Source organism: Hyaena hyaena, unplaced genomic scaffold, assembly GCF_003009895.1.
Source record: "Hyaena hyaena isolate Hyena2069 unplaced genomic scaffold, ASM300989v1 scaffold_791, whole genome shotgun sequence".
NCBI classification, from domain to species: Eukaryota; Metazoa; Chordata; class Mammalia; order Carnivora; family Hyaenidae; genus Hyaena; species Hyaena hyaena.
In genome coordinates, this window is record NW_024081423.1 from 277,146 (window position 1) to 301,687 (window position 24,542).

The window sequence follows — 24,542 nt, forward strand, 5'->3', positions numbered from 1 at the left end:
ATTTTTTTACTTTAATTTTATGTCTTATTTCATTTTATTTTGTTTTATTATATAATAATATATTATTTTTTTATTATATTTTTTTTTAATATTTTTTAAATTTATTTCTAGGAGAGAGAGAGAGAGACAGCGTGAGCAGGGGAGGGTCAGAGAGAGAGGGAGACATAGACTCTGAAACAGGCTCCAGGCTCTGAGCTGGCAGTCAGCACAGAGCCCGACGCGGGGCTCGAACCCACGAACCACGAGATCATGACCTAAGCGAAAGTCGACGCTCAACCGACTAAGCCACCCAGGCGCCCCTATTATATAATATTTTTAATTTGTAAAATTTTGTCTTACCTTTTTTTCTTTCCTTTCCCTTTTTTCTCTATTTTATCAAGCTTCTTTCAATAAGTAGATCAAACACACTGAAGATCTAGCTTCCTTTATTTGATTTTGTTTTGTTTTTAATTTTAATTTTATTAGTTTCTTCTTCCAAAATGACAAGATGAAGGAATTCACCCCCAAAAGAAAGAACAGGAAGAGGGGAGCCTGGGTGGCTCAGTTGATTAAGCTTCTGACTTTGGCTTAGGTCATGATTACACAGTCTGTGGGTTCAAGCCCTGCATCAGGCTCTGTGCTCAATGCTTGCATATCAGATAAAGGATTAGTATCCAAAATCAATAAAGAATCTATTGAACTCAATCAACACCCAAAAAACAAATAATCCAGTGAAGAAATGAGCAAAAGACATGAATTGACACTTTTCCAAAGAAGACATCCAGATGGCTAACAGACACATGAAAAGATGCTCAAAATCACTCATCATGAGGGAAATACAAATAAAAACCACAATGAGATACCGTCCCACACCTGTTAGAATGGCTAATATTAATAACTTAGGCAACAACAGATCATAGAGAGAATGCAGAGAAAAAGAAACCCTTTTGCATAGCTGGTGGGAATGCAAACTGGCGTAGCCACTGTGGAAAACAGTACGGAGATTTCTAAAAAAATTAAAAATAAAACTACCTTATGACCCAGAATTGCATTACTAGGTGTTTATCCAATGGATACAAGAGAGCTAATTTGAAAGGGCACATGCACCCCAATGTTTATAATAGCACTGTTGACAATATCCAAAGTATGGAAAGAGTCCAAATGTCCATCAACTGATGAATGGATAAAGAAAATATGGTACATATATACAATGGAATATTAATCAGTGATCAAAAAGAATGAAACCTTGTCATTTGCCATTACGTGGATGGAACTAGAGGGTATTATGCTAAGCAAAATAAGTCAGAGGAAGACAAATATCATATGATTTCACTCATATGTGTAATTTAAGAAACAGGTGAACATAGGGAAAGGGAAGCAAAAATAAGATAATAACAGAGGGAGAAAAACCGAAAGAGACTTTTAAACACAGAGAACAAACTGAGGGTTGCTTGTGTGGTGTTGGGTGGGGGGATGGCTAAATGGTTAATGGGAATTAAGGAAGATACTTGTTGAGATGAGCACTGGTTGTTATATGTAAGTGATGAATCATTAAATTCTATTTCTGAAATCATTACACTATGTTAACTAACTTGGATTTAAATAAATAAATAAATAAATAAATAAAGCCACTATGAACATATGTGTATAAAAAATACACAAGTTTCATTTTTATTCCAAATGTTTTTTAAAAACATGACCACATTTTAAATTTCTGCCTAATATGTGTATAAATATAATAATGTTGCTTGAAATCTAACAATAGAATGAATGAATCTTTTCTAAAGATGAAAGATATCAGAAAATTTATTCCTCATTCAGCATCTTAAACTAAAAATAAACCTGAAATAATAATTTTTAGAATTGTAATGTGAAAAAGAAATCTTCCATGGTAGAACCCACATTGATTTACATTGAGTACAATCCTATTATTTAAACTGGATTGTGGGGCTGGGAATCCTGAAGTGAATATTTCCTGGCAACCACTCACATTAAAGTTTGGGGGAAAATGTTTACCATATGACAAAAGTAAATTAAGATGATTACTCCTCTGTCATAGATGATTTCCTGGATTTGAGAACAAGGTCTTTAATGGATGAAGAAAGTTTTTGAAACTCTTTATGAGTACTATTGGTGATATCTTCTTGTTTTTTGTCTAATTCATCATTCCAGGGACCATCTCCCTGCCTGGTCTTCTTATTTTGACTAACTAAATGCTTTAGAACTGAGCGTTGATCCTTTACCAAAAGCATATGCTGATCCTCTAGAACTTTACTATGAAGAAGAGCAGTGATCTGTGGGACACGTCTTCCAGGTGCATGGAGCATGCTGTGGGTTGGGAACTGGAACAGAAGGACTGGTGTGAGATGCAGAATAAGAGCAGGATATTCTGTGACTTTTAGCTGTTCAGCTAGTGCTTGTCGATGCTGGAACCGTATCTGCCTTTCCTTTCTTGTGTCTCCTATGTTCACTATAATATCACAAGCTGCTTCTGCTGAACCCAGACAAAGAAAGTCTTCTATGCTCTTTTCATTCAGAGAGCTATGGAGTTTTGTGAGAGCTATTTTGGCTTTTTCTGATAATTTACTTAATTTTTTTTCTCATTTCACTTGTCATTGCTGCAGGACCATATACTGCCGTAACTAAACCCAAAGTTAAGAGGCTGAAAATAAGGTTAGTGATATCAGTACACACTGTCTTCAGCAGGTGCTTTGTAAGAGCAGCCTATGTATCATTCTGTAAAGAACTTCACCTTTTTCTACATAGCCCATTATTATTGTATATGTTTGAAACCCCTTCTTGCAAGTCCCTGATTGTGTACTTTCAACCAGTTCCAGAGGCAGAAGTTGAAGAAATGAACACTGAACATACCACCTCGTGATACGTTTTATTAAGAGGTTTTATTTAGTACTCACCAAGTTCAGACATAAACTCCTCAGAGGCATCTTGTATATGTTTTCTTTAAAAATCTTCAACCTCAGGGCGCCTGAGTGGCTCAGTCGGCTGAGCGGCCAACTTCAGCTCAGGTCATGATCTCACGGTTTGTGGGTTCAAGCCCCATGTCGGGCTCTGCGCTGACAGTGAGGAATCTGCTTGGGATTTTCTCCCTCTGCCCCTCCTCTGCTCTGGCGTGCACGTTCTCTCCGTCTCTCAAAAATAAACGTTAATTTCTTTTTTAATCTTCAATCTCACCTTGGAACATGAAAGAGATCTCTGGTTTCATCTTCTCAGTGTGAAATGACTCATCATCACTATCATTTTTTCTTCCTTTCTTCTTGATTTTTATTTTTTAAATATATTTTTAATGTTTATTTATTTTTGAAGGAGAGAGAGACAGAGTATGAGTGGGGAAGGGGTGGGGGGTGGGGGAGGAGACACAGAATCTGAAGCAGGCTCTAGGCTCTGAGCTGTCAGCACAGAGCCCGATGCAGGGATCAAACACACAATCCGTGAGATCATGACCTGAGCCAAAGTCGGACGCTTAACCGACTGAGCCACCCAGGTACCCCATCTTCTTGATTTTTAAATTTGTGTATTCTCTGGCATTGCCACTACCTCCTCTCATACTTCCACTGCCCTCTGTTGCTTTTCTTTCCTTCATCTATTTTTATCTTGTTTACTTGTGTTAATGCATTCTAAAATGGAGACTTGTTTCATATCTTCTTCAGTGATTAAATGAACAGATTATTTTTCATTTCCTTTTCAGCTTTCTGGTGCATCAGTTCATGAAAAGTTCTATGCAGGTACTAAGAAATGTTCTATTGACTACAACGGTGTCACTACAGACAATAGCTGAAACCTGCTTGCAGAATGCTCTCATCACCCAGTTGAAGCAACATCACAGCATCTTCAACTGATAAAGAACTGGGAAACTGGGGTACAATATCAACCATGTTCTAGAGCTGATTGATGGCTTCCTCTACTGATGCTTCCATGTGATGTGTAAATCACTGAGTTGACCACAGCTACTTTCAAAAACAAGACTTGTGTAGGTCTTCTATCTTTTCTTTATGTAGGTCACAGCATGTGGGATTCCAAGTCTGGATAAAGTATCAGATTCTAGATAGCCATTCTACCTGATGCATTCTGATGTAAATGTTAGGGATGAACACTGCCTTATCCTGTCTTCCACCAACCACAGAGCCCCATAAACATCTATTGTTAACAAGCTCCTCAAACACAAAGTAGTTGCTCTTGACATCCATATTTTGAAATCAGAGAATTCACTGCTGTAGGCTGGGTAATAGCACTGAACAGTCCATGATGCGTACTTTATGTCAAGCTATAAAAGCTTCAGTAAATATTGCTCCTGTCTTATTAAGGGCAATATAGCCATTAAGAACTCTACCTAGTCTTTGAGTTAATGCCTGTGTCAGAAAGTTTTCAAGAAGATTATAAGTTTTACACAGTTGGAATATGGTGACTTGATCACTTTCTTGCAATTTGTCATTTACCTCTTCTAACAGATCTAAATAGTTCGCATCTATCAGTTGTCCCAATACTAGCTGAAGGTGCTTTTCTGATTTAACAATGTCACCAATTCTATTTTCAGCAAGAGTCAGAACCACATTGATTACCTGTTGCAGATCGATGATTACTCAACCACCTCAGACATATAGCTCATCTCTCATTTCTTTACTAATTTGGGCTGGAATAATATATTCCTTCCTATCAAGTGTGTGAACTACTTCTAGCTGTTTCTGAGCAATCAGTTTATTCACAATATCAATGCACTTCCACTCTGACAATCTCTGGGTAACTGTGGTGAGCTGTGCCCACTGGAAGTCAACTGCCAACCACTTGATCTCCTCACAGGTGTCCTTTCCCTACTTGCCCAGCCACCAAAGAACTGTCCACACATCAGCCTAAAAAAATAAACCATTCTAATTAATCAGTAGTGATATCCAATATGTTTTCAAGTTTGCATTTCCCTAATGACTAAGGATACTGAGCATCTTAATTGGCAACTGTATACCTTCTTTGATGAAATATGCATCCAAATTTTTGCCACTTTGTTTTTTGAGTTGTTTTCTTTTTGTTGAGTTTTGAGAGTGTTTATATATTCTGAATACTATTTATCTGTCAGATATGCAATTTGCAAATATTTTCTCCCAGTCTGTGGCTTGTGTTTTATTCCTCTCAATAGCATAGTTTTCAATTTTGATAAAGTCTGGTTTACCCCATTTTCCTACAGATCATGTTTTTGTTGTCACATCTAAGAACTCTTTTCCATACTCAAGGTCACAAAGATTTTATGTGCTTTCTTCCAGAAGTTTTATTCTTTTATGGTTTACATTTAGGTCAATGATATATTCTGAATTAATTTTCATATGAGGTGTGAATTATGGGCACTTTTTTTTCGGCATATGGACATCCAATATTTCAAGCATCATTTATTGAAAAGACTATCCTTTCTCTAACTGCTTTTGCATCTTTTTCAAAGATGGGTCTGTACTGGGCTCTCTATTCTGTTCCATCAATCTGTTTGCCTTTCACCAATTACAGCATGGTCTTAATAATAGTAGTTTTATAGAAGTCTTGAAATCAAGTAATGTGAATCCTCCAACTTTTTTCTGAGATTTCAGAACTGTTTTACCTACCCCCATTCATTTGCCTGTCCATACAAATGAAGTGTCAGTTTGTAAATATCTAAAAAAAAAATCCTTGGGATTTTGACTGGGATTGTATTGCATCTATCAATCAATTTGGGGACAATTGACATTGTAATACCGTGAGGCTACCAATCCATGAACAAGGTACATGTCTCCATTTGTTTATCTTTTCTTTGGTTTCTTTCATCAGTGTTTGTAGTTTCAACATATATACCCTGCACATTTTGATTCCAATTGTTAGGACAGAGAAATACAGTTGCCTTTTATATGTCAACCTCATATCCTGTGTTCTTGATAAACTCACTTATTTCAGGGGTTTTTTGGTAAATTTCTTTGTATTTTGCATACAGACAATCATATTGTCTGTGAATAGAGGCTTCTATTACTGCCCTTTTATTTTTTTAATTTTTATTTTTTATGAATATAATTTATTGTCAAATTGGCTTACATACAACATCCAGTGCTCATCCCAACAAGTGCCCTCCTCAATGCCCATCACTCATTTCCCCCTTATTACTGCCCTTTTAATCTGTAAGGCTGTTATTTCTTTTCCCCTCTCATTGTACTCATGAGAACTTCCAGTGAATGATGAAAGTGGATATCCTTGCCTCATTTCAGGTCTTATTGGAAAATCATCCAATCTTTGGCTATTAAGTATGATATTAGCCTGATGAGATACCTTTCATCAGGTCAAGAAAATTACAATATATTCCTGGTTTACTGAGAATTTTTATCATCAATGAATGTTGAATTTGACAAATGCTTTTTCTACATTTACTGAGATGATCATCTAGTTTCTTTCTTCAGTATGTTAATACAATGAATTATACTGATTTTTAAAAGCTTGCACCAACCTTGCATTTCCAGAACAAATCCCACTTGGTCATGCTGTATTTTGTTGCTGTTGTTGTTGTTGTTGTTGTCGTTGAGTGGTTTTGTATTTCTGTTTATGAGGGATATTGGTCTGTAATTTTCTTTACCTGTAATTACTTTGGTTTTGGTGTCAGGTTAATGCTGGCCTAATATAATGAATAGGAAAGTGGTCTATTTTCTGGAATATAATGTACTGTTTCTTAAATGTTTAAAGAATTCACCAGTTAAATCACCTAGACCTTTGGTTTTCTTTGATAGAAGGCTTTAACTATAAATTCAACCTTTTTATAGGATATTCAGATTACGTATTTCTTCTTCAGTAAATGTGGTAGATTGTGTCTCTCAAGGAATTGTCACAATTATGGGGACAAAGTTGTCAGTAGAATTCCCTGAATGGGATTATATTGTCTCCTCTTTCATTCCTGAGATTAGTAATTAGTTTCTTCTATTTTTTTCATCGTTTGCAGGTTTATCAACTTTAATGGCTTTTAAGAAATCTTTTTTTTTTTTTTGAAAAATATGTTAACAGGCACAATGAGGAACCCATTCTCAGAATTCTTATGTATCATTTCTGTGAACACCTGATGAGGCTTGTGAAGAAAAGAATACAAATGGCTGTAATTTTCTCTTGTATCTGCACACCCAAATTGTCTCAACAGCTTACACTTGGCTTCTACCAACTCTTTAACAATTCTGCCTAAATCTTTCTTGCTGATGTTAGGCTACACTTTTTTCAAATTGGCAAGTGCTCACATCTTGTCTCTCCCTACAAGCATTTGCCTCTCTTTAGATTTTGGGCTAGTTGGTTGCCCTTTAAGCTCAGCTCTCTAACAAATTCAAAAAAGTTGTGAACTTGAAGTTTTGTCGAGTTTTTTGATGTGTTGTAACGGTGAGAGTGATGATCTTTCCAGCACTCTATCTCCTAGAAGAATAGACCCAGTAGAAACTGGGTCAGAGATTAAGCATCTTAGTAAATACTGTCAACCAGATTTCTAAAGTGGCTATATCATATTTTACACTCACACCAACAATGTATGAGAGTTTTAGTTGTTTTACATTCTTGTCAACTCTTGGTAATGCAATCTTTGATTTTAGCCAGCATTTGGGTACCTCTATTCTTTCTGTCTTTATGAATTTGCTTATTTCAGGCACCTCCTATAGTTGGAATCATACAATATTTGACTTTTTGTGTCTGGTTTATATTGCTTAGCATAATGCTTCCAAAGTTCATCTAGGTAGCATACATCAGAATTTCTTTCAAGACTGAATAATATTTCATTGCATTTATATACCACTTCTAGTGTGTCCATTCAACTATTCATGGACAACTGTATTATTTCAACCTTTTGGTTATGGTATGAATAATGCTTTTATAAACATTGGTAAACATGTATCTGAGTCTCTATTTTCATTTCTTTTGAGTATATACTAAGGAATGGAATTGCTGATCATATGGTATAATCATCCTATGTTTACTTTCTTAGGAACCACTAAACTGTTTTCCACAGTGCTGTTCCATTTTCCATTCTCACCAGCCTTGTATGATTGTACTCAATTTCTCCATGCCCTTACAAATACATATTATTTTCCATTTTAAAATATATAATAGCCATCCTAATGGGTTTGAGGTGGTATCTCATTGTGGTTTTGATTTGCATTTCCTTAATGACTAGTGATATTGAGCATTTTTTTATTGTTTTTTATTTTAATAGTTTATTGTCAAGTTGGTTTCCATATAATACCCAGTGCTCATCTCCACAAGTGCCCTCCTCCATGCCCATCACTCCCCTTCCCCTCCCCCCCACCCCATCTCCCCTCAGTTTGTTCTCAGCATTCAAGACTCTCTCATGGCTTGCCTCCCTCCCTCTCCCCCACAATTTTTCCCCTTCTTCTCACCCCTGGTCCTCCGTCAAGTTCCTCCTAATCCTCCTATACGTGCAAACATATATTTGTCCTTCTCTGCCTGACTTATTTCGCTCAGCATAACACCCTCTAGTTCCATCCATGTTGCTACACATGGCCAGATTTCATTCTTTCTCATTGCCATGTAGTATTCCATGGTATAGATAAACCATATCTTCCTGATCCATTCATCCGTTGATGGACACTTAGGCTCTTTCCATGTTTTGGCTATTGTTGAGAGTGCTGCTATGAACATTGGGTTACATGTGCTCCTATGCATCAGCACTCCTATATCCCTTGGGTAAATTCCTAGCAGTGCTATTGCTGGGTCATAGGGGAGTCCTATCGTTAATTTTTTGAGGAACCTCCACACTGTTTTCCAGAGGGGCTGCACTAGTTTCCATTCCCACCAACAGTGTACGAGGGTGCCCATTTCTCCACATCCTTGCCAGCATCTAGATCTCTCTGATTTGCTCATTTTAGCCACTCTGACCAGCGTGAGGTGGTATCTCAGTGTGGTTTTGATTTGTATTTCCCTGATGAGGAGGGATGCTGAGCATCGTTTCATGTGTCTGTTGGCCATCTAGATGTCCTCTTTGGAGAAGGTCTGTTCATATCATCTGCCCATTTCTTCACCGGATTGTTTGTTTTTTGGGTGTGGAGTTTGTTGAGCTCCTTATAGATTTTGGATACTAGCCCTTTATCTGATATATCATTTGCAACTATCTTTTCCCATTCCGTCGGTTGCTTATTGGTTTTATGGATTGTTTCCTTTGCTGTGCAGAAGCTTTTAATCTTGATGAGGTCCCAATAGTTCATTTTTGCTCTTGATTCCCTTGCTTTTGGGGATGTGTCAAGTAAGAAATTGCTGCAGTTGAGGTCAAGAAGGTCGTTTCCGACTTTCTACTCTAGGGGATATCGAGCATTTTTAAAATCTGCCTATTGAAAAGCTACATAATTTCTTTGGGAGAAATGTATATTCAAATGCTTTGTCCATTTCTTAACTGGGTTTTGTTGTTAAGTTTTAGGAGTTCTTTATATGTTCTGCATATTAAACTTTATCAGATAAATGGCTTGCAAGTATATTTTTCATTCTGTGGGAAGCCTTTTCACTTTGTTGACACTGTCCTAAGATGCATAAAAGATTTTTAAAATGTTGATGAAGTCCAATCTATCTAACTTTTTGTTCTTGTTGCCTATGCTTTTGTTGTCATTTCCAAGAAATCACTGGCAAATCTGATGTCATAAAGGTTTTCTCCTATGTTTTCTTCTGAGTTTCATAATTTTATTCTTACATTTAGATCTTTATTCACTTTAAGGTAATGGTTGTAAATTATGTAGGGTAAGGGTTCAACTTAATTTTTTTTTTGCATGTGGATATACAGTTTTCCCAACATTTGTTGAAAAGATCCCCCTTTCCCCATTAACTGGCCATGGCAGTCTTGTCAAAAATAAATTGACCATAGATATGAGGGTTTATTTTCAGACTCTATTCTATTCCATTGCTGTGTATGTCTGTCTTCATGCCACTGTTTTGATTACTGTAGCTTTACAATAATTTTGAAACCTGGTTGTGTGCTGAGTCCTCCAATTTTGTTACTTTTCAAGATGTTTTAGATATTCAGGGTCACTTGAGATTCCCTATGAAGTTTAGAATAGATCTTTCAGTTTCTGCAGAGAAAAATTCATTGGGATTTTGATAGGGTTTGAATTCAAGCTGTCAATTGCTTTGGGTAGTATTAACATCTTAATAAAAGTCTTCCACTCTATGAACACAGGATGTTTTTCCACTTATTTGTGTCTTTCATTTATTTCAGCAACATTTTATAGTTTTTGGCATACAAGACTTTTACTTCCTTGGTTAGGTATTTTCGTATATATTTTATTCTTTTTGATGCTATTATAAATGGAATTTTCTTAATTTCCTTTCAGATTATTCATTGTTAGTGTATAGAAATGAAACTGATTATTGTTATGTCTATGTATAATTGTTCTTGCTTCTTCCTCTGCCTACAATGCTGTGTACCTACCCAAATCAGAGTGTTCTTAATAAAAATTCTTCTCCAATTTTGCAGGATATCAGGAGTCTATGCCTTTAACTAGGTTCTCCCCAGGTTTTCAAACTTTTATTATCTTGCCTAATTACACTGAATATGACTTTCAGGATAATGTTTTATGGAAATTTTAATTTCTTGATTTCTTCTATAAATTGGGGAAAAACATTCAAGACTTGACTTAAGTATGATGTTAGACATAGTTTATTGCATCTATTGAGATGATCATATCTGTTTTCTTCTTTACTCTGATTTTTCCATGTAAAACCAAACCTGCATTTCTGGTATAAACACAACTTAGTCATAGTGCATTATAGTCACTTAATGTATTATGCTTTTTATTTATTACTGAATTCAATTTGCCAATATTTTTTTATGTTTTTATATGGGGAATTTTTATGTATAGGAATGGCTTACTACATTGCTTTATCTAAACTCACTGGCCAGAACTCAGACCAAACTTAATAGCAAGGAAGCTAGAAAATGTAAACAAATGGCTAGTTCTGCCGCAGAAATTAAGAGATATGCGGAGGATAGAAATAAGATTGTCCATTGTATATTTAATTAATCTCTTTAGGAGGCAAGGGCACACAAGGATATCAAAGAGAAACTATTTGGCAAGAAGTTGTTGAGAATTTTCCAGAATTGATAAAAACACATGAATCCACAGATTTGAGAAATACAACTTATTCCAAAAGAGAGCAAATTTAATAAAAATTCATGTGGTAAACCTGTCCTAATGGGCTACAGAACATCTAAAACAAATGGAAAGACAGGAACTATAAGGGAAAATAAATCAATCAGAAAGGAATGGCAATATGACTTAAAACAAACTTTCAGCAGTAACACCAGATACTGGCATACCATGGAATGTCTTCAAAATGCTGAGAGAACATAAACATAATGCTCTAGAATTAAGCAAAACTGATCTTTTCAGGATTAAGGTAAAATAAAGATACTTTCAGATAGTCAAACACTCACTGAATTCTACCAAGTCATCTATATACTATGAAAGATGGACTATTATAGCATTTCTGAAATACAAGCAGAAATGTCGAATAAGTAAAATAGCAAACTTTTTTGTAGATAAATACCACCTATATAAAACAATAAAGGTTTAATTTGCAGGGTTAAATAACAATCAGACTTAACATACTATGTAACAAGAATATACAAGTTGTAGAAGAATAAACAAAGTTAAAGTGTTTTGTGTGGTTGGGAGAGTTTAGACTTTGGCAAATTAAATATATGTGGTAAAATTGTAAAATTAACCCGAAAAGAATAAAAATAGTGTATAAGTTCCAGAGTACATAAAAGCAAATTAAATTAAAAAATAAAGAATACTTAACTTTTAAAGGGGAAAAGTAGAAAGTGCAGAAGAAATACAAAAATAAAATAAGATAAACAAATTTAAATATACAAATAATCACAATAAATGTCTATGGACTAAAGTCATTAGTTAATAAACAGATAACAGGATTGGAAAAAACACAGCTGTCTACAGGTAACATACTTAAAATACAGAGACACAGGAATATTGAAAATAAAAGAATGGAAAATTATATACCAGTATAATACCATTCAAAACATAATAAGAAAGAAAGAAAGAAAGAAAGAAAGAAAGAAAGAAAGAAAGAAAGAAAAGAAAGAAAGAAAGAAAGAAAGAAAGAAAGAAAGAAAGAAAGAAAGAAAGAAAGAAAGAAAGAAAGAAAGAAAGAAAAAGAAAAGAAAGAAAGAAAGAAAAAGAGAGAGAGAGAAGGAGGGAGGGAGGAAGGAAGGAAGGGAGGGAGGAAGAAAAGAAGGAAGGAAAGAAGAAAGAAAGAAACAAACAAACCTCAGGTGGCTATAATAACTTTGGACAAAATTCACTAGAACAGAAAGCATTATTAGGGACAAAAGAGTCACTACATAAGAGTAAATTTTGTATAATTCTAAAGTTTAAGCAAACTAAGAAGTGGCATCAAAATACATAAACAGCTTCTGTTTTATAGTCTGTCATATAAGGAACTTGGAAGTCATTGCCTCAATCTACTGACAAGTAAAAAGATAAAGAAACTAAAAAAATCAACAACACTTCCAAGCACTTGGGTGGCTCAGTTGGTTAAGCGTCCAACCCTTGATATCCACTCAGGTCATGATTTCACAGTTCATGACTTCGAGCCCTGCTTGGGATTCTCACTCTCTCCCTCATTCTCTGCCCTCTCCACCCCCCATCATGTGCGCGCTCTCTCTCTGTCAAAATAAATAAATAAACTTAAAGAAATCAACAACTCTTCTTAGATCTGTCTGAAAAGTAAGCACACACCAAACTTCTGCCCCCCACCCAAAACTGGAGAGAAAGGCAGGTGAATATATAAATTATAAATTACTGGGGCAGAAACATCCACAAGAACCAGTACCAGGGTAGAAAAAAATCAAAACTATAATTGATGAATTGCTGGAGGATCAGTGTGGACAAGACTGAGAATTTAAAACTCCATAGAGTTCTAGTCATTGAAGAAGCCTCCTATACCCTGGTGATTTTTTACCTCCAGGAGCCCCTACCAGGTTCTTATACGGATTATCGAAGGAAAAAACCCTCCTGTTTCTGGCAAGGAGAAGGGAAAAGTAATCATTTTCAAATATATCAGAGCATTCCATTTTTCATAATAAGCCCTGCCCTCAAAAGAAACCTGTTGGGGATTTTATCTGAACCTAACCAACCTGAGGGAAGGAAAATACCCAATTCCACCTGGTTCTAACCTTTTAGGTGAGACAAGAGGAATATCCAGGTTGAGTCCTCCTATAGCATTCCACATAAAGATGTGAAGTGCACAACTCTAGCCTTCTCAAGCCATCCTGTCTCATCTAAAGTGGGAAGGGAAATCTGAGAAACACTTGTGAAGTTCACAGTCCAGGCACACAGGCTTACTAAAAGATTGAGACATAATCATAGGACTCTTAAACATTTTCCCTCCTCCAATACTTTTTCACTACACTGTTAAAAGACTATTTACTAGAGTTCATTTCACTCAGTACATCACATCTGGCTTTCAACAATAAAGTACAAGGCAAACTAATGGGCAAAAAAACACTGTTTTGAGGGGCACCTGGGTGGCTCAGTCGGTTAAGCATCCAACTCTTGATCTTGGCTCAGGTCATGATCTCACAGTTCCTGAGACTGAGCCTCACATTGGGGCTCCCCTGCCTCTGTGCTGTCACCACAGAGACTGCTTGGGATTCTCTCTCTCCCTCTCTCTCTTCCCATCCCCCCTCATTCTCTCTCTCTCTCTCAAAATAAATAAACTTAAGAAAACAATTTTGGTAAGTTCATACCTACCCTTGATAAAAATTCTTGGCAAACTAGGAATACAAGGGAACTTCCTTAACCTGATAAGGAACATTATCTTACTTGATAAGGTATGATTCAATTGGGAATAAAATTTCATATAAAACAATTTTACAAAAGCAACAAAAGATGTAACCTGTAAATGATTAAATATTACAAAAACCTCCAACAGAGAAAATTACTTATGTTTATTAAAATATTAAAGAAAACTTAAATAGATAATACTGTTTTTAGATGCAAAGGCACAATATCCTAAAGATGTCAGTGGTTCTCCCAACTTATATATAGATTCATTGCAAGTCTGATAAAAATCCTTACAGGGCTTTTTATGGGATCTGAAATGATCCTTAAAATTACAAGCAAGAGCAAAGGGCCAAAAAGAGTCAAGACCCCTTGAAGAACAAAAAGCTAGAGGAGTATAATTCTGACGGATTTTTGATGTTTGATTGCCAAGAGCTGTTAAGCCTCATGCCCCCTTCTTCACTTTGGGTTCCATATCTGGACAAGCTGATGAGGAAAGCTGGGCACTTCCTCCTTTAATGCTGGCAGGAGATTCAAACAAGGCAAGCCCCTTTCCTAGTCACTGTAGCCCTACCCCCCAATCCACAATCTTCTTTCCTTGCTCTTTTTTAAATTTTTTAAATGTTTTATTTATTTCTAGGAGAGAGAGAGAGAGAGAGACAGCGTGAGCAGGGGACGGTCAGAGAGAGAGGGAGTCACAGACTCTGAAACAGGCTCCAGGCTCTGAGCTGGCAGTCAGCACAGAGCCCGACGCGGGGCTCGAACCCACAAACCGGGAGATCGTGACCTGAGCCGAAGTCGGACGCTTAACCGACTAAGCCACCCAGGCGCCCCACTCCTTTCCTTGCTCTTGAAAGCCACTGTAGACCTGCTTGGGAGGCCTGCCCTGCCCCCCTCAAAGATCTCAGATAGGTAAATAATAAACCTTGTTATACCTTCTTAGGATGTGTGGGTGGCATCATCTGGCTGCACATATGAACCTAACTCTGGGTGAGCAGGGTCCGTGTGGCTCTGCAGGTGACCAAACAGGGAGGATGGCTGATAATGCATCAAGTATACTGAAAGTAGCACAGATGAGGGTCTCTGCATAAATGATTCTGTTGTGTGGGAACCAAGGCTCCTGGAGTTGTGTTACGTGGCCATGGGTAAGATGGGTACACAAGGACCTGATTACATAGAGTTTTGAAAGTCAAGGTAAGGAGTTTGGATTTTATCTTCAGAGTGATGAGAAGCCTTTGCGGGGTTGGGGGGGAGTATGTTTTTATTCTTTTCTTTTGCTTGCGCACACATGACACATGCGCACAAGAGAGCATGAGTTGGGGGGAGAGGGGCAGAGGGAGAGAGAGAATCTTAAGCAGGCTCCATGCTCAGGGTAGAGCCTACACAGGGCTCAATACCATGACCTGAGCTGAAATCAAGAGTTGGTTGATCAACCAACTGACCCACCCATGTGACCCAGCATTGGAGAATTTTAAACAGGCTGATCTGATTTTAACTTTTCAAAGATTCTTCTAATTGCTATGGACTAAATTGTGCCCTCCCTATCCCCAAATTCATATTGAAGCCCTAACCGTCGAGGTGGCTGTATTTGGAGATAGAGCCTTTAGGAACATAATTAGTATTAAATTAAATGAGGTCATGAGGGTAGAGCCTAATCTGATAGAACTGTTGCCCTTATAAGAAGAGAGAAAAACACTAGATCACTCTCTCTCTCTCTCCACAATGTGAGGATACAATGAGAAGGAAGCCATCTACAAGCCAAGAAGAGTGGTCTCATCAAGATGATGCCATCTTGATCTTGGACTGAAGAACTATGAGAAATTAAATTTTTGTTGTTGAAGCTTCCTGGGCTGTGGTATTTTGTTATAGCAGTCCTAGCAGGCTAATATACTAACAAACTATTGAAGTAAGCACAAAGGAGGAAATCAATTTTGGAAGTGAGGAGAGGAGTGAGAAGATGATGACAGTGATGCACTTGGGTGGCTCAGTCAGTTGAGCATCTGACTTCAGCTCATGTCATGATGTGATAGTTTGTGAGTTTGAGCCCTACATCAGGCTCGCTGCTGTCAGTTCAGGGCCTGTTTCAGATCTTCTGTCCCCTCTCTCTGCCCCTCCCTGGCTCATGCTCTCTCTCTCTCTCTCAGAAATGAATAAACATTAAGAAATAAAAGGAGATGATAGCAGCTTGAGCTAGGGCATATGCAGTAGGGACAATGAGAAGCACACACATTCTAGGCTCTCCTCTGCAGAGCAGCCCACAGGATGCTATGTATTGGAGGTGGAGGATGAGAAAAATAAAGGAATCAAGTTCTAAATATATATGCAGGTAAATAAATTAGGTCACCTTTCCATTTTTAATTTGGACTTGAAGAAAAATCACTTGACTAAAAAATAAAAATAGTTTGAGTATGAATTAAAAGAGACAAAAACAGAGATAAAGGACAGAGAGGTTATATAGGTACTAGTTTATCATTTTATGGTATTTTGTAATGTATGTTTTTACAATATAACAGGATCCTACAATCTCAGAGTACATTAAGGCAGCAGCACCTGGAAGAGATAGAAGCCATCTCCCCCTAACTCCCAAATAAGGTCTCACCTACATTTCCTCCACACAGTAACCAGTGACTTAGAATGCACATTCTGACACAGTTCTATATTGCTTTTAAGCCATTTGGGTACATATGAGAATAATTATTATTTTAATGAACTTCCAGAAATCTCTGTGAAGCTATTACGTGGGAGCCTAATAGGCTCTAATTTTGCCATTACATTTTCAGAGAATACCAGACCTTTTAAGAATAAAATTTATAGTCCACAGAAGCAGCACAGCCTGCTTATATGGTAGAGAAAGACAGAAGTAATTAGTTTTATACAGAACATTTTTTTCTTATTATCAAAAGTTTGCTTTTGTTTTGGTCATGTTTAATAACTTTTGTAATACGACACTACTCAATTACCCTCCATATGCATTTATGCATTCTGTAACTGACTGGCCTTCTCTGCTCAGAAGAATATGTGTTCTTTTAAGTATAATTAATTCTCTTTTCTCCTAGTTAGGAGAAATAAAGGTAAGACAGAAGAGTATCACGGCTGGGGGAAGAGATGTACTAGGATACTCTTAAATGAAGCAATCTGCCATTCTTCCGTTATATGTCTGATTTGGCTCAGAATTCATTTACGCATCCATCCATACACCATTCTAAAACCACCCAATAGGGGCGTCTGGGTGGCTCAGTTGGTTAAGCGTCCAACTTTGGCTCAGGTCATGATCTCATGGTTCATGGGTTCGAGCCCCGCATTGGTCTCTGTGCTGACAGCTAGCTCAGAGCCTGAATCCTGTTTTGGATTCTGTATCTCCTCTCTCTGACTCTCCCCTGCTCACGATGTCTCTCTCTTTCTCTCAGAAATAAAGAAAACATTAAAGAAAACTTTTTTAAACAAGTAAAACCACCCAATAAAAATTAGGATAACAGCTTTAATTTATCCATACTGACATGGATTCTGACCCATTGACCAATATCCAGCCTTACTCTCTGCCACAAAGGTAAGCTGTCAAAAAGCACAAAATAATCATTTTGTAGCGATATACTACATTACAATTCTTATTAGCAAATATTCTATTAAATCCATTTCTAAAGCTTTCCTATCCAAGACTAATTATGTAAATTTTTTTCTTAATCACAACCATAAACTCTTTATAGGTTAATATTTATTCCAGGAAATAGACATTAATAAATATTATGTCAAAAATGTATTATGGCTTATTGATACAGAACCTAATATTATTACTTTATGATGTATGAAGCATTATTTTTCCTGGTATCACATCTAGAGCAACTTACACAGACAAAATTAAAACAATATACACTATTGTTCTTGTATTCTTTTTTCATATAAATGTTAATGGGCCGTCAAATTTCTACTTTTCCATCACTGAAGGCTAAAGCCTCCTTACATTTAAATGAGTAGAGTATTCTAATCAAGAGTAACTTTCAGAGAAAAAGATCAAGCATAGACATAGATGCACAAAATTATTTTTATTAAACCTAAAAATATATATATAATGCCCAAATTTGGGAGTCTCCTGCTACCTAAATGAATGTTTTTAGATCAAAGCATCTTATTTTTAAAAGTAAACTTAGAACCACATTTCCAACTGTTCTGTGTCCAGGTCAGTAATTAGATTCCTGATGAAACCTTCTTCCCTTTCCATTGTAACTGCTTAGTTAATATGTTATAAGTTCACGATGACCTGGTACACCCAGTGGGTATTTTCTTGAGACACAAAAAATAGCCTACTGGCAGTGAATACTCATCAAGACATTCAAAATTAATTTTTTCCTCTTACTCTTAAATAGAAAAAGAGAAAAGATTACTTTATTCATTGAGATCAGTCAAAGCACTGTTATTTTATACTATACTAAAAAAAAAAACTGGAATGCCTTTTCAATTAACATATTTCTCATCATTCAAATAATTTTTAAAGGCCAAAGAAATACTTCTATCTTGAACAATTATAAGATTATCAATATTAGTTCAGCTTATATGGTAATTGGTAAAAAATAAAGTTTACTAATAAAATCCAAATTTAACGGGTGAAAAATTATAACCTTAACCTATTTTGTGACTTTTATAAATGAATAAAATTTAATTAATAACAGCATCTGCTTCCAGCCAAGATGGAGTAGCAGGGATTAGACTTGTACTCCCACTTAAAATAACTAAAATACCAGACAAACTCTATGGGGAAAAACAAAACCAACAACAGAAAAACCTGTTTTTATGACTTTGGACTTAAAGGCAAAAAGAAGTGAGGACTGAAAGAAATGAAACGACCCCTAAATTTTTCCCAGCTTACTGCCTTGAAAGTTACCAGCTAAAGTTCTAGGAAGGGGAAGCCAGGCAGAAATAAGAGGACTTCATGAATCAAAGCATTACAGTTTACAGTATAGAATATTTAGGATGGTGGAATATAGACAGTATATAATTAGATCTTGTTTCTTAATCCATTCTGCCATCTCTGCCTTTTAATGTTCATTTAGAATAATTATTGACAAAGTATTTACTTCTGCCATTTTGGCATTTGTGCAGGTTTTTTTAATATGTTATATCTTTTTTTTTTTTTTTCCAGTTCTTCCATTACTGCCTTCTTTAGTGTTTATATGTTCCAGGATACAATTTTCATTATATTCTTACTTATGTTTCTGTATACCTTTTAGTTATTTTCTTAGTGGTTATCCTAGAGTGTAAAATCAACAACTGAAAAATGGAACAATCTAGTTTGAATTAATTCCAGTTTAGTTTCAATATATACAAAATCTCTACTTTTATCTAGCTTTGTCCCCTACTATTGTAATTGTCACAAATTATATCTTTAAACATTGTGTGCCCATGTCACAGATTTATAATTACTATTTTATGCATTTTTCTCCAATCATATATAATAAAATCAGGATTTTTTTCTTTCAACACTTAAAATTAATCATCCACCACCTCTGGATCTCCATGGTTTCTGATAAAGAAAATTAGCTGCTAATCTGATTGAGGATCCCATGTACACAACAGATCACTTTTTTCTTGGTGTTTTCCATAGTCTCTTGGGATTTGATGGTTTAATTATAATGCGTCTTGCTTGGTGTGAATATGAGTTTATCCCACCCAGAGTTTGTCGAGCTTCTTGGATGTGTAGATTCATAGCTTCCACAAATTTTGGGAAATTTTCAGCCATTATTTCTTCACATATTCTTTCTGCCCCTTTCTCTCCTTTTTGGATTCCATTATGTGTAGGTTGGCAAGCATGGTAAGTTTCCACAAGTCAGTCAAGTTCTGTCTCCTTTTCTTCATTTTTTTTCTTCTGCTTTCCAGACTGAATAATCTCAATTGGCCCATCTTCAAGGTCACTGATCCTTTCTTCTGTCTGATCAAATATATTATTATGCCTCTCTGGAGAATATTTTAATTGTTATAATTTTTTAGCTCCAAAATTATTTGATTCCTATTTATGTTTTTTATCTCATTGATATTCTCTACTTGGTAAGACACTTCTCCTGGTTTCCTTCTTTGTCTCTAAGTTCCTTTATCTCTTTCAGCATATATAAGATGATTTAAAGTGTTAAGTACAATGTCTGCTTCCCTGAGGACAGTTGTTGTTAATTTCTTTTCTTCCTAATAATGGGTGATATTTTGTTTCTTTGCATGCCTCATAATTTTTTGAACATGGACATTTTGAGCATTATAACATGGTAACGGGAAATCAGATCCTTCTACCTCCTCAGGATTTGGTGTTCCTGTTATTTGAAGGGTTTTAGTTGCTTGTTTAGTGACTTTTGTAACAACTAATTTTGTAAACACTATATTCTTTGTCATTAGTGGCCATTTTAGCATCTGTTATATAACCTTATTGGTCAGCTAGCAACTTACCAGAGACCTCTGTTAAATGACTTGAGCCAGCAACCATTATCTTCATCCTCATCATCTCCCAATCTTTGCTTGGGAGATGGCTCTATTTGTACACTCCTTCAATTTTTAGCCAAGCTGTATACAGCTCTTCATTTCCTGCTTCTATGGAGCCTAAAGGTCAGCCAAAGATGAAAATTCAGGATGTGTTCAGGTCTTTTATGAGCAAGCTCCAATGTTGTGTATGTGTGTGGCTTTTTAGATTTCCTGTATACGTGACAGCTTTTCAAAGCCCTTACATCCTTACATATTCCTTTCTCCAGTCTTTCCCCCAGGATTTTTCAGTGTATCTACTATCTTCCCTGACTGTTATCTCTTGCCAGTTGTAGCTAGTATATTTGTCATTAAATGTTTTGACAAATACTTCCTAAGACTCTGCTTTGACTCTGACAAAGTTCTGAGGAAAATGAATAAAAGCCAAGCCCTTGAGATGATTCTTCAGGGAGTTACCAAACAATTCAAAACACATATCACAACTCTTGGAGAATAGGGTCCATATTACTCCCTCCAAACCAGGAAGATACACTGGGGCAGACTGCTGTTTCCATAGCCACTGCCAAACTGAAGACTAAGGAATGGTAAATGCCACGGAGCTCTCCTCCTGAAATTAGTCAGTTTCCTTCTTTATTATGCATCCTTTAGTACAGTGTATACAGTTTTTGTTAGATAGCAAACTTCCAGAAAACCTGATCCTGAAAATTTTCCCTAGCCTAATCACTATTTTAGGAAAGGGATGGAGCTGGTTGATCAGGAGTAATGTCACTCATGACAACCAATTTTTGACAAAGGCACAAAGTCAGTTTGATGGATATCTGTATGCAAAACAATGAATTTCAATCCATACTCTATACCATATATAAAAATGAAGTCAAAATGAAACATAAACTAAATTTAAAATGTAAAATAACAAAACATCTAAAAGAAACAAATGAGAAAAATCTGTTTCCTTGGATTAGGCAAAGACTACCTACCTATGATTTCAAAAGCATGATCCATAAAAGAAATATATATATATATATAAATTGGACTTCATCAAAATTAAAAACCTCTGCTTTTCAAAAGATACTGTTATAGTATAAGGAGTAATGTCAGCAACATGGTGGGATAAGATGTTTCTTCTTTTTATCACCCTTTTTAATTACAGAATTCAACATCCATATACTATCAAAGTACCTTTTTGGGTATTTTTGGAGCCAGTACTTTACTCCAAGAGCCTCTTTAGGAATCCTGCCCCTGAGTGTAGCTCAGCCTATGTGATGCAGACAAACCTCTGTATGGGCTGCAGAACCATGGAGCCAGTGAAACTGCATAGACCCCTCTCATTGCAGTCAGGACAAAAGGCAGGTGAGTGCTGTCCCGGATAGGCACTTATGCATGAGAGAGTCTGGAGAAGTCCAGCCTTCCCAAACAGAGACTCTAGGACACCAATGAAAAAGAAAAAAAAAAGATACAAATATGTCACAGTAGAGATAGTAAGAGAAACATTCTCAGTGCCACCCCTCTCCCAAGGAAACACTGACATGGACTGATTTATCAGGAGGCAACCTCTCCCACAGGGAAATAGAAAAGTGGTGAGTGATAGCCAGACTATCCAGTTGAATGGGAGTCAGCTGAAGACACTCATTTCTCCACATCAACACCCACAGTAGTAAGGTAGGAGCTCTACAGCAGGGAGAGGGTGCATATTGGGAAAGAGGCAGATATGATTTTCAAAGGGTTAGACTGTACTCAGCAGAAAAGTCCACCCATAAGCCTCTGGGAATACCACTCTTGAAGATCTCCCTACTAGTCCAGGGGTGCCCCAATATATGAAGTGCTAAGCCCACACTTCCCCCAACTCTGCTACCACCTCTTTATGAATGATCAGGAATGTGCCTGGGAGAACAAGTTCTAGTAAATAGGGAGCTGGCTAAGAAAATAGGCCAAGGTTGGTGGACAAGGGGCAGACTACAAACTTGAACTATACTGCCACCTGATGGAAAAGAAGACAGGTTTCCAATATTTAGCAAGGTAGAATTAAAAGAACCAGAGTAGACATAAAAGCTTAAAAATTCATCCACAAGAGGCAACAAGAAAAATGAAGCAGGGACACTTTCACGAAGACTGAGAGAAAGAAAGAAAAAAATATCCTCAGATAATAACACCACCATAGAACATAACACTCCATCTACTGAAGAACAGGAGTTAAAGGTGTCTGTGACTTCAAATGCAGAAGCATAAGCACATAACTACAAAGAGTATGAAAAGTCAACGTAATACGGCGTCACAAAAAGAAAATGATAATTCTCAAGCAAACAAACACTCCCACTTAGATATTTGGACTTTTTTCTGTTGTAAACCTTCAATTAATATCTGTCTTCCCCTCAAAAATATGTAATTTCTATGACAGCAGGAGTCATGTTGCTTTGTCACCATTATATCCCCAGCACCTGCAACAGTATGTGATGCATAGCTATATAAAAATGAAATGAAAAACTGAAATTATGTTTAATATATATGGATATATAATTAAAATTAATTTTACTTTTTTCTCTTATCTTTTTAATGTGGCTATTAGAAAATATTAAGGGGAAGTAGGTGGGGGGGATGAGTGAAATAAACAATGGAGATTAAGGAATACACTTGTGACAAGCACTAAGTGATGCATGCTATTATTGAATCACTATATCATATACCTGAAACTGCTATAACACTGTATGTTAAATATACGTGAATAGAATAAAAAATAAATTAAAAAAGAAAATATTAAATAATCCTAATTAGTTTTAAAGGTTGTTATGAAGAATCTCAGAAGCTATAAGAAAACTCAGAAAAATAATTCTATGAAATCAGAAAAAAAGTATATTAACAAAGTGATTCCTTAAACAAAGATAGTGAAATTAGAAGAACTAAATAGCAATTCTGGAGCTGAAGAATTCCATGAGTGAGGTGAAGAACACAATACAGAGTGCCTGTAGCAGGGCAGACCAGAAGCAAGAAAGAATAAATGACTTGGAGAATAGGAATTTTGAAATAACACAAATAGAAGGGGAAAAAAAGGAACTAAGATTTTAAGAGTGAAGGAAGCCTACAAAAGCTATGGGATTACATCAGAAAGACAAATATAATAATAATATGGATTCCAGAAGGAGAAGAGAGAGGAGGTGGGCAGAGAGTCTATTTAAAGAAATAACAGCTGAGGGGACTTCCGGGGAAGATAGCAGACTAGGAGGATTCTAAGCTCACCTCCTCCCACAAATACAACTAGATAACACCCACACCCATGTAAATAACCCAGAAAACAACTAAAGATTGGCAGAATAGATTCTCCACAGCTAAATGTAAAGAGGGCACACCTTAGAGGGTAGGAAGGGTGGAGATGTGGTGAGGAGCTAAACTGTCCTATGAGACCGCCTGCAGGACGGGAGGGATGCTGCAGTTTCAGGGAGGGGAGAGGAGCAATGCCACATCAGGCACCTCAGGCACAGGGGACCCACATGGGGAAATGAATCCCCATAACATTTGCATTTGAAAACCAGAGGTGCCAAATAATCAGTGGGGCTTAACACCTGGAACTTTAAAACTCAGAGGGCTCAGCTCCTGGAAAGCTGGGAAGTCAGAGTCCCTGTCCTTGAAGAGACAGCACAGACAAACAGCTTCACTAAGATACAGCATTAGAAGTAGCAGTTTGAAAAGCGCCCGGGGTATATGGGAAGGAGATTCATTTACTAATGTTAGAGTATGTGCTAGAGGGGCAAGGATCTTTGGGAGACTTCTTCAAGAACAAAAGAGCTGGTGGCTGCCATTTTCCTCCCCTACCTACCCCCGGCCTAGATACATGGAACACTTTCCACCTAGCTAGCCAACAGTGCAGCCCACCCCGACATGTTTCTGCAAATCTGCCCCTTCCAACCCTGTCTGCCTCAGCAGTTTGCCAGGTGGCTACACATCCAGTCTCACAATGCACCAATGCTCACCTTGCTGGCACAGCACATCGCACTCCTGCATTCTCCTGTAAACCTGCCCTTGGCTGGAACCCATTCAAAGCAATGCCACAAGCCTGGCAGTGTGCAAGCAGCCTTAACAGGGGCCAGTACCACTCCAAAGTGACTCCTACCGGGGGGAGAGGAGAAGATAACCACACAAATCAGTCCAACTTTTGCTCTAGCAATGGGCTTGGCGGGTAGACATCAGGTCTGACTACAAGACCTGCCCACCAACAAAAGCTTCTCAAGGGACAACACAGAGAAAGCACTGAGCAGTTCAGTGCTACTCAATCATTGGCAAACACCCAGCCTGACTCAATAAAAGCCCAAATGCCCCAGATTGGTTCAC

General features: G+C 36.9%; 1 pseudogene; it reads right to left on the reverse strand.

The window, feature by feature from the left end:
- Nucleotides 1-2,021: 2,021 nt before the first annotated feature.
- LOC120221613 lies at nt 2,022-24,202 on the reverse strand (annotated as a pseudogene).
- Between the last annotated feature and the right edge of the window lie 340 nt (nt 24,203-24,542).